This window comes from Salvia splendens, chromosome 11, assembly GCF_004379255.2.
Source record: "Salvia splendens isolate huo1 chromosome 11, SspV2, whole genome shotgun sequence".
Lineage (NCBI taxonomy): Eukaryota > Viridiplantae > Streptophyta > Magnoliopsida > Lamiales > Lamiaceae > Salvia > Salvia splendens.
The window spans coordinates 29,287,958-29,299,265 of record NC_056042.1 but is presented as its reverse complement, the minus strand read 5'-3'; the positions used below and the strand labels follow the sequence as shown (position 1 = coordinate 29,299,265).

Below are 11,308 nucleotides of genomic sequence, written 5' to 3'. Positions count from 1 at the left end.
GTTTATGTTCAATGCGGCTCTAAATTCTACTCAGGATATTGAATTATTTATTGAGTATTTGCCTGCTGGAAATGCCTTCATCCCACCAATTGTCGAGCATGGTGTTGGATCATCTACGAGGTTTGAACCTATGAGCATTGATTGCGGTATGAATTAGCAAACAGATGTTGCAGAAGCTGCTGATGTTGGATTGAATACTCAAGAGAATGTACAAGAGCATGCTGATGTTCATGTTGTACGAGGAGACCTTGATCCACCATTGTCGTCATCATCGTCTGATGATATTTTAAGTGATGATTCTGGTGCTGACTCTAGTGATGAGGAGGTAGTGTATAAACTCGTCGTGCAAGGTGAACAACCACTTCCAGAATACGTTCACACTGCGTTGAAATATTTTCGCAGACTGCCGAGTGGTCCTTATGAGGTACCTGAAGTTGGTAATGAACGCAGTACCATGTACTGGGATGAAGAACACCCATATCGGATTAATGCGAGAACAAAATTTGATAGCAAGCTGCATGTGAAGACTGCTATTACTATGTGGAGTATGAGGCAACACCGGTAATTTAGGGTGGTTGAGAGCAAATTAAGAATGTGGCATGCCGTGTGCAAATATCCAGCAGGGAGGACAGGAGATGGGACAACTATTATCAGCGAGACCGACGCTGAAAAAACAAATGAATGTCGGTGGGAAGTTTCTGTTACACACATGGCCCATGATTAGGGCTGGCAATTTTCGATACGACACGATAATCTGACACGAATCCGCACGAAATTATTGGGTTGGGGTCAAGTCTTATTGGATCTGTGTCCTTATCGGGTTGGGTTCGGGTCGGATGCGGGTCGGATACTGGTAACCCATTAAGAAATAATAATATTATTTTTATTATTATTTAAAAAAATATATATTACTTTAATTTTTTAATTTCTTATAAATTAGGTTTAAATAATATAAAACGAATTTTAATTGTGTAAATTAGGTTAAAAATTAAGGTTTAATCGTTTAATATTAGGTTATAATCATGTAATATCAGGTTCGGGTTGTTATCGTGTCGTGTCAACCCATATTATATCGTGTCGATAACGGGTTCGTGTCGGGTGCGGGTCGTGTTCGGATTTGAAGGTAGCAGGTCGGGTTCGTGTTCGGATTTACAGTTTCCTTAACAAGTCGGGTTCAGATTAGGCCTTATTGGGTTGGGTCATTATCAGGTTGACCTGATAACGACCCAATCCGCACGATTTGCCAGCCCTACCCATGATGATATGTGGGAGATTAGGAAGTGGTGGGGACGCCATAGTTGTGAAGGCCATCGTAATGATAGAGGACATGCTAACTTTTCATCACCAATGATTGCTTTGTGTATTCGCCACCAGTTGCTAAAAAATGCCGAGTTTAGTGCCGCAGCCGTAAGAAATTTTGTTCATGACAAATTTCATGTGGTAATCAGTTATAAGAAGGCATGGTATGCACGGAGAAGGGCTTTAGAGATTGTATTTGGTGGATGGGAGGAGTCATTTAGGGATTTGCCAAGCTACATGCTTGAACGGCAGTATAGGAATCCAGGCACAATCGTTGAGTGGAGGTATAACGAGTTGTTGAGCCATGGCCGTACTAAAGTCTTCTATTACTTGTTGCCCTTCTTACCACGCCGATCATTTTTGCCCAAATGATCGGCGTTCCTTAGCATCCTGTCTACATACTGAGGTATATCCTAATACCGATTGAACTGTCGCCGCACTCGTCCAGGCTCATGTGCCTCGACATAGGCCTAACATACCAAGTAGGTTCGCACAAAGAGCATCCATTCACATCATTGCAGTAGTCAGCCAGTATGCAATGTGCGTATGGCGTCCAGATAAACTACAAAACAACAATGCAAATGCCAAATTAATTCCATAATAAGTTCATAAATGAAGTCTAAACCGAAATAATATTCACCTGGTCAGGTCTAATCAGAGATATTTGGTCACGGTAATGCTCAACCGAGTGTCTAGGAGCATTTCCTATATGCGTTGTTCCTTTCCACCTATACATAAAATTGATGTAAGAAAATTACCCAATATGCATAAATAAATAAATACTTAGATATATACCTGGCGCCACATGGTGTATATGGCTCGTGCACAACTGATCCTATGAACGAATGCCTCAATGTGGGCATTCTTTCCCACGCCCATAGCTGCAGAAGGATCATAGGCCCGCCCAACTCTTTCCTCTTATCCATGGAAGCCTCGCACAGATAATGATAAAGGTAGGCCAATGCCGCACTTCCCCAACTAATCGTCTTCACCTCTTCCGGATCCCCAAGCGCATTCAACCACATAAATGGAACCTTACATCCCGTGGTGTCTGGTAGAATGAGACCTCCTAATAAAATTAGGGCATGGATACTTGCCATTTGGATGTATACGTACGTAGGTAGGTCATCACCCAGAGGCCGCAGCGGACGTCCGTATCCGCGTCACCTTTACACAATGGCGGACGTCCACCGGGACGGGCGCCATTGCGGATGATGTAAGTTGTGAATTCATTTCCATTCCATAATTTGTATTTCCATTTATTTCCTTGAAAAGTACTGTACTATACATTAATTAGCACGAGTCTAATGCTTCAACAATATCAACTCATACACATGGGGTAAGGTGGGGCCAGAAATTCGATCATTAATTTTCTATTACCCAATCCATAAATTAAATTAAATAAATGATCAGCAATAAAGATAATCGATTAACCCCTCGTGCATACTTTATTATAATAACATTTGAAATATAATCCATTTTTCATTTCTTGATTTCGCTATTTTTCATTTGAAGAATGAGAGGGCTATTAAGTAGTTTCCGAAAGTGAGACATGAGTATGAATACAACGAGCCATGGACGAGCATCACTTTCTTTGTTGTGATCTACGGATGCCGCCAGCTCCGGTTCCCAAAAACTTGGAACCATAATCGGCCTACAAACAAAATGGCAGTTCCAGTTCCAGTTCAAAATGGTTGAGTTTTTGGTTTATTTCCTAATTATCATCAAATTCTCCATATATTTTCCTAATTTTTCAGATTTTAGGCCGAAACCATTAGTACAGTAACAAAATTTGGAAATGGGACCAGATTGACAGAACCAGTATGCCGGGTTCACACATATTTGTACATGTCGAAGAAATACTCCATTCAATAACATTACCAACAGTAATTTATGTTCTAATTGCAAAATACTACTACTACCAATAGATTGTGATTTTAACAAATATACATTGAGTAAATATGAAATTTGGATCCATAGCCTCTCTCTACACAAGGGCAATGGAATGGTAGCACTGAATGGACATATAAGAAAATTATGACCATAATTATAAACACCACAGTCGCAAAAACTAGGCTTTCCACAAGGATAAGAGTTAAAAAAATATACACTCAGGATTTTCAGTTACAAACTAGTGATAGATATGCACAATGTATATCATCATATGTATAACAGTCTATATAAAAGAATACTTCCAATTTCTGCCCCAGACATTCTGATACAACTCTTTACAAATGTGTTTGGGATATCTTACTATCTGTCTTCACAATAATTCGTGTTCGCATTCCCCTCCTCTCAGCTCCAAAAGTATCTCATGAATTTTTGCTGATGAAGTCGTGCAAACAAAATCAAAACCAATAATAGAAAGGAAATAGACCAAAAAATATACAGTCAACATCACTCTGCTTATAAGTTCCCAAAGAATGGAACATGCTGTGAGAGGCTAAGGTAAAAACCTATCACCTAATTCATGATCATTTAATATGTCTAGGTGCGTGAATCAGCCACTAGCAAAATCTGCATATCTTTCTTCTGGTAAAGATTGTTAGAACTTAGCATTTAAATATTTTCCACACAACAAAATATAATCCACTAAGAAAACAGACACACACACACATAACATGCAATTACTCCTAACAACCAGTGCATTATTTTGCCCTAAAACCTAGCATCAACTTATGATCAGGTAGTATTCCTCAGAAAACCAAGTTGCAGCCAAGTAGATTTAGCCACCATATGTCATGCCAATTAGGAATGTAGATTGTCAGCTAACAAGTAGAAAAATGTCCTTGAAATTCTAGAGCGGCAATATAATCTAGAATCCTTTATGCATCCACCACAAATTAAAAACAAAGAGAAGAAACAAAAGATATAAACATCCATATGCCTTAATTTTGGAATGATAATTAGAAACAGCTCTGGACAAAGTGTCATAAAAACAGAATAATATACAAACTTTGTAGGCAGTTACTTATAGAAGTAGACTAGTAGCAATTAATAAAACCAAATAGCATTTTCCAAATCGAGCATTTATCCAAACAAATCTGAATGACAACTACCAGCTTCCTGGACGAGGGTATGTAGCAGCAACAATAATCCACACAAGAAAAGCACAACAAAACAAGTTTTTAAACAACAGAAGCTCAAATAAGAAATCATACTCACCTCATTAAACATAAAAATACAAAAGCAAAAGACGCTCAATCTCGAAGACCAAGCTCAAGCTCTAACTCATCATCCTCCTCAAACAACTTGAGTAAACGAGCATACTGCTCATCGCGTTTCTTTCTTTGCCAAAATTTGAAAAGAAGATAAGATATGAGAGCAGCTACTACTAGCACCAAACTTATAATCGCTATTCTTGATCCCTTGCTACCACGAGGATGTTCTGCTTTTGTTTCATTTTTTGAAGACGAAAAGTCATCAGAATAGGCTGCATAGAAGATTTATCATTCAGTTCCGAATCAATAACTAAAAGGACAAGACTTTTTTGATTGCTATAAAGAAAGAAAAATAAATAAATAAATAAATAAATAAATAAACTTTTTATGAAGAAACACTTGGGAAAATTGAAGTGAAAAAAAAAACCCATCATGTTTTAAGAATTAACATCTATACCTTCATATCTATCAAATTCTTATTTAGGCAACAGATTGTTCAGAAAATTCAATTAAAATATCACAAGGACAGCCATGTAGTCAAATAAAGCATCAAACATTGATTGATAAGCAATTCCAGTAAAGGAACATTATTGCCTCCGTCAGAGGACATTGTCTTCCTCTGATCCATTCATGTCTGAAGCCAAACTTACATAGGGTTCACCTTTCTTTGACATCATGTTCTAAACCCTTAACGAACAGTTCCCTACACACCAAATGTCCATAACAAGGCATGGATGATTGGTTTAATCTTATGTCTGGCAAATGTTGGAAAGATCAAATACAACCTAAGGTTATTTAAAGTAGAAAATAGTTCGCTCAGTCTCGAAATGCTTAATCACAATCACTTCCATCAATCCCTCTCGCACGCCCTTTTGTTCCACATAGCCTCACTTCAACCATTCATGTGTGCTTATATAATTCGAGTGATACAGCAAAAGCCTTCCCGATTCTTTTACTAATTGGTTTATGTGTCGGGTTTCATTCACCCCACAACTGAGAACTAATGATGAATTTCATCTACAAATATAATGAGATAGATAAATATGAGCATCATCATCTTTCCTTAGCCCGACATTCATCATCTCAGAAAGACCATCAACTCCATCAATATCTTCAACCATTCACTCACTAGTAGTCACTATATCACGATTCACACTCACATTCCTTTGCTTACATGTTTTTCTAGTTAGTTTTCTTGAAACTGAATCTCAAACACCTCTTCAACAACTGGTGTATCACCTCCAACAGTCACACACTTCCATGACAGCTACCCTCAAATCATAAAGCTTAAACTGCTGTACATTGTACATTTGACTATCTTGGATCTCAAATACAAGGAATTTAGTTTGATAACCTATTGTACTTCTTTCACATAAAAAAGTGAGATATGTCATGCCAATCTCATTCCAGGTCGGATATCAGGGTCTTTAATGATGTCCATGCACTAGCCAAACCGACCAACTTCTGGAGAATATTTCAACAGCTCTTAGGACAAGGGGGCGATATTTGGAGAAAATCAATGCCTATTGCTTCAGTACTCCCTCGAAAGTTTCCATTCCATTTTTCACAACCAAAAATCTACAATCCCAGCTAGCAGAACACATAAGATGCATAATTATTGCCATTATGCAAAAAATTCTACCTGAAACAATATTCTACACAGATAACTACACATGAGAAAAAAAACTATACTATTCCTTTCCTATGTCATTCATCTGTTCACAGCTGAATGAAACTTTTGCATCTAATAAAATTTTATCCTTTAGATCTCACTCCTCTCCAGGTCCAGGATGATATTGAACAGAAAGATATTAGCATTTTAGGAGAAATTTATCTTCATAAAGTAATTCCTTTAATCTTCTCCCCTTTTTGTTTTCTCAAATTTGCACCAACACAACACCAAATTATATCCGGAAAGCCTACAAATTTAGAATGAAAAAATGCAACAAAACAGAATAATCAAACAATTCCCACCACCGACCAAAATTCAGTAGAAATAACAACCTGATACATGAAGCCAGAAAACGACAGAACGGAACAATAGTAATACCAAATAAAATACAGATTAACGCCAAGCTTAAACGCTAGAAGTAGAAGAAAAAAAAAGCATAGAAGGAATCTGATATAATCACACATAACTTCAAAAAAAAGTCAAGTATACTCTGACATTGAGATCTAAAGAAGAGGAAACCTGAAACAAAAAAATGAGCAATCGAAGCAAAGAATGCCAGGAGCCGGAATACTCTGTCGCTACAGATCTCGCTCATATCTCTCTCAGTTGAATTCTCTCTCTAATCGAGAAATATCTTGTTCCTGCTGGGGAATGATTAGAGCAGCCTGCAATTACGGTTTTTACTGCTGATTTGATGACCCAATATACGAATACCCTTTTTTTTTTATCTTTTTTTCAAAATCAATAAAACAACTCAAATTCAAATCTTATTTCTATTTAGGAACCTTTCTAGTATTTGTGGTATTACAAATTAATTAATTCTATTTATGTAAAGTTTTGTGTGAAATCAATTGATTAATTGAAATTTGTTAGAGGCTAGGATTATTTTTTAATGTACATTGAATTTTAGTTATTTTTCTCAATTCTTCGTTACTTTATATTTATCCAGTAGTAATCTGTAATCCGTATATTTAATCTTGTAGCAGTTGTACTGAGAGAAATAATATTCCTTCGAACATCTACAAAGAAGGAATTAAATAGAGGGAAAGAGAAATACATATTGATTAATCGTGTTGCATTTTATTACCATATTCTAGTTAATTACTAGAATATGGTTCTAAATAGAGTCTAGGTACAATGAGGTTGGGATTTTCTTGAAATCGTACAAAAGTCCAACTTTAAAATATTCTCCAGAACTCATGATCAATAACTGGTTAATTACTACCTGTTTATTTTGCATCCAAGGTTTGGTCTTTCATATGACACAAATCACAATGTAAATGTTTGTTTCAGGAAGAAAAAGAACCATGGAAAGAAAAATCAACAAAATAATGTAATGTATGCTCCTTAAATCAGATTAACTAGTTAATTTACTCTGATTGGGGTTGGCCCGAAAAAGAATTACACGATTAGTCCGCATCCGATTAACCCACAACGTGATTAGGTTGGATGAGTTCATAATTTTTACCCCAGACTAATATTTTAAGAAACGAAAGTAAATATCGGCAGCTCTTAAATATTCTACGTGTAATTTGGCGTAGTAGTTAGTCTATCCGTCGCTTTCACTTTCCTTTATGACTTCAAATATGGCTCCCTAACAACACCAATGATGTAATGGCCTACGCAATTCCCTCAACCTCGTCCTCGTGCATATATATAAATACTCATTCATGCATTTATTTTACACAAACAAAGCTAAGAGATCAAATCAGAGTTATGGCAGCTGAAAATACTGATGTTATTCCTTTGCTCACCCCATACAAAATGGGAGAATTCACCCTCTCCCACAGGATTCATTTCTTCATTAATTACTTTTTTTTTTGTCTCTCTATGTGTGTGTTTTTCATTATTTGGGTGGTGTTGTGTTGACGAACAGGATAGTATTAGCACCATTAACTCGGGATAGGTCATACAACAACGTCCCACAGCCACATGCCGCCTTGTACTACTCTCAGCGAGCAACCAATGGCGGTCTCCTTATCGCTGAAGCAACTCAGACACTGCTCATGGGTACCTAACTATACTCTTCTTTTAATACCACTCATTCAGACTTAGTTCTGATTGAATTTAATTGAATATTTTTGTATGTAGGTACCCTGATATTCCTGGAATTTGGACAAAGGAGCATGTGGAGGCATGGAAACCTATAGTCGATGCAATACATCAAAAGGGCGGTGTTTTCTTCGTGCAGTTGGTACATGCCGGTCGCGTCTCTACTTATGGTATCCCAATACTATTGTTGCTCATAATGAATAAACTAATATCATCACCCATGCTATGCACGAGCATATAATTTTCATTTATTAATTACATATTCTCAAAATCAATGGAAATAATAACCGATAATTACGCAATAAAATGTTGATAATGTGCAATGTACAGATTACCAGCCAGGTGGGAAAGCTCCACTCTCATCAACAGACAAAGGACTGACCCCTGGCCTATATGGAGTAGATTGGTCTCCTCCTAGACAACTAACCATAGACGAAACCTGTGGTATCATCAATGATTTCAGGCTGGCTGCACGCAACGCTATTGAAGCAGGTTCGTGTAATTCCCCCTGCCTATCAGGTTGTAGGACTAGGCCTAAAGGTATTTATTGATCCACAACTTGTGTAGGATTTGATGGAGTCAAGATACATGGCGCCAACGGCTTCTTGATCGAGCAGTTCATGAAGGATCAAGTCAACGACAGGGCAGACGAATATGGGGGGAGCCTAGAGAACAGGTGTCGCTTCTCTCTGGAAGTGGTGGAAGCAATTATCGACGAGATAGGAGCGGAAAGAGTTGGGATGAGACTGTCACCATATTCAGATTTCAACGAGGCAGAGGACTTTGATCCGGACAGTCTTGGCCTCTACATGGCCAATGCACTGAGCAAGCTGGACGTCGTGTACCTGCATGCGATTGAGCCACAAGCTGTTGGTCCAACGGTGATACAAGGGTGCGCGGAGGGTCAGCTCCTCCCCATGAGGAAGGCATTTAAAAACACCTTCATCATGGCTGGTGGCTTCGACAGGACTACGGGGAGCGAAGTTGTGGCTGGAGGTGGCGCGGATTTGGTAGCGTACGGTCGCCTGTTCTTGGCGAATCCGGATTTGCCAATGAGGTTCCGCTTGGATGCTCCGCTCAACAAGTATGACAGGAACACATTCTATACTTCTGATCCCGTTGTTGGTTAAACTGACCATCCATTTCTTCAACAAGCATAGCGTGTTAGAAATCCACAGGGTCCATTCCTAATACCAATTCGTAATGGGAGAAGAGGCCTACGAATTTATATTATGCAATTCTGTTTACGCTGATGTGAGATAGTATTTGTTTTCTTTCATTTACCAGCATAGCATGCATGCTTTTGTAGCATGATTAATAAAGGATTAAATTGAGAAAATGTGTTAGCGTGTGTTGTAGTTTTACAAACGTATTTTGTGATTTATATGCAAGCCAGAGAAGACATACTAAATCAAACGATGAAGCCAGAAAAGACATAAACCAAATGCATAAATCGAATGCCCAATGAACAACGATGAAGAATTTTTTACGTCGATTCATATAGCTAATTAATTTATTCGTTAGAACAAAAGCAAAAAAATGACATCAATTATGAAAGAATAACCCTGAATCACGATTCAGCTTTAAATTTAGAATTACAAAAACGACGTTGTTTGATTGTTTCACACCACATCTGACAATGAGACGTGTAGCAAGAGCCACATAGGATCGGACCAAATTGGGATATTGACACAAATAGTTAAGTTCATAAATTTAGGAGAAATCTATCTTCATAAAGTGGTTCCATTAATCTTCTCTCTCTTCTATTTTCTCAAATGTGCACCACCATGACACTAAATTATATTCCCAAACCCGCAGATTTAAAATAAAAATGCAACAAAGCACGATGATCAAACAATTCCCGCCATCGTACCAAAATTCAGTATTACTAACAACCTGACAAATGAACCCAGAAAACGAGTTAACGGAATAAGATAGTACAATAAGTTACAAATGAACCCAAGCAAAAAACGCGAGAAGTAGAAGAGAAAAAAATCATAGAAGGAATCTGAAATAATCACAAATAACTTTGAAAAATCAAGAATACTATGACATTGAGATCTAAAGAGAGGAAACCTGAAAAAAAATGAGCAATTCGACCAACGGGTTGTAGCGCACTTCAATACGTGGTCAAGCAAAAAAAGGTGAGCAATCGAAGCAAAGAATGCTGCTGTGAAATGATTAGAGCAGCTTGCAATAACGGTTTTTACTGCTCATTTGTTGACCCAATATACGAATACCTTTTTTTTCAAAATCAATAAACAAAACTGAAATTCAAAACAAAGGTGGAATCCGTTTAATTATTTAAAATGTAAATTCTCTATAAAAAAATAAGTTTGCGAACCTTTCTAACAAAATTATATACTACTATTACCTTAGAATATCAATCAATTCTATCATTTATTTAAAGTTTTATGTGAAACCATTTTATTAATTGAAATTTTAGGTTTTTTTTAATTATATATCAACTTTTAGTTATTTTTCTCAATCATCCAATAATCTATTAAATCTTTACAATAAATATTCCTTCATAACCTTGCAATATTATTCTCATTTAAATCGTAACTAATTTTTTGTTGACTTTTGACAATATCAAACAATCATCCATCTTTTTCATATTAGGATCACAATTTATTATGTTCGCATATTTGATTAATAAATCGTGTTACATTTTGTCACCATAAAATTTGACTCCTAAATTAAGCATCTGGTACTAAATAGAGTTCAGGTACAGTGAGGTTGGGATTTTCATGCAAGCATCAATGACTAGTTATCTTTTTTACTTATGTATCTATGGTTTGGTCTTTCACAGTACTATGGCACAATTCGCATGTTTTTTTCATGAAGAAATATGAACCATGGAAAGAAAATTCAATAAAACAACGAAAGTAATGCACAACAATATGTAATTCTGGGTTGCTTTCAAATTTAGTTGTTCAAATGTGTGGACATGTCTTTATGCATGTGGAGTATTTTTTTTTTGTGGCTAACATTTGAAGAAAAGAATTTAAATTGGTGGTCGAGTCTCTCCGTCGCTTTCCCTTTCAAAAATGACTCCCTCTAATAAACTACTAACATACAAAAGTAACAACAACAATGATCTAAATGGCCTACGCAATTCCCT

At 36.9% G+C, this 11,308-nt stretch overlaps 1 long non-coding RNA gene and 1 pseudogene across 1 annotated transcript; one reads left to right on the top strand and one right to left on the bottom strand.

Moving 5' to 3' along the window:
- Positions 1–3,361: 3,361 nt before the first annotated feature.
- On the bottom strand, positions 3,362–6,863 carry LOC121755361. The gene is made up of 3 exons (XR_006040695.1): positions 6,652–6,863; positions 4,465–4,732; positions 3,362–3,624 (listed from the first exon to the last, which is right to left on the bottom strand). It is a non-coding gene; the product is annotated as an uncharacterized LOC121755361 (long non-coding RNA).
- A 985-nt stretch (positions 6,864–7,848) lies between these two features.
- On the top strand, positions 7,849–9,344 carry LOC121755356 (annotated as a pseudogene).
- Positions 9,345–11,308: the final 1,964 nt, after the last annotated feature.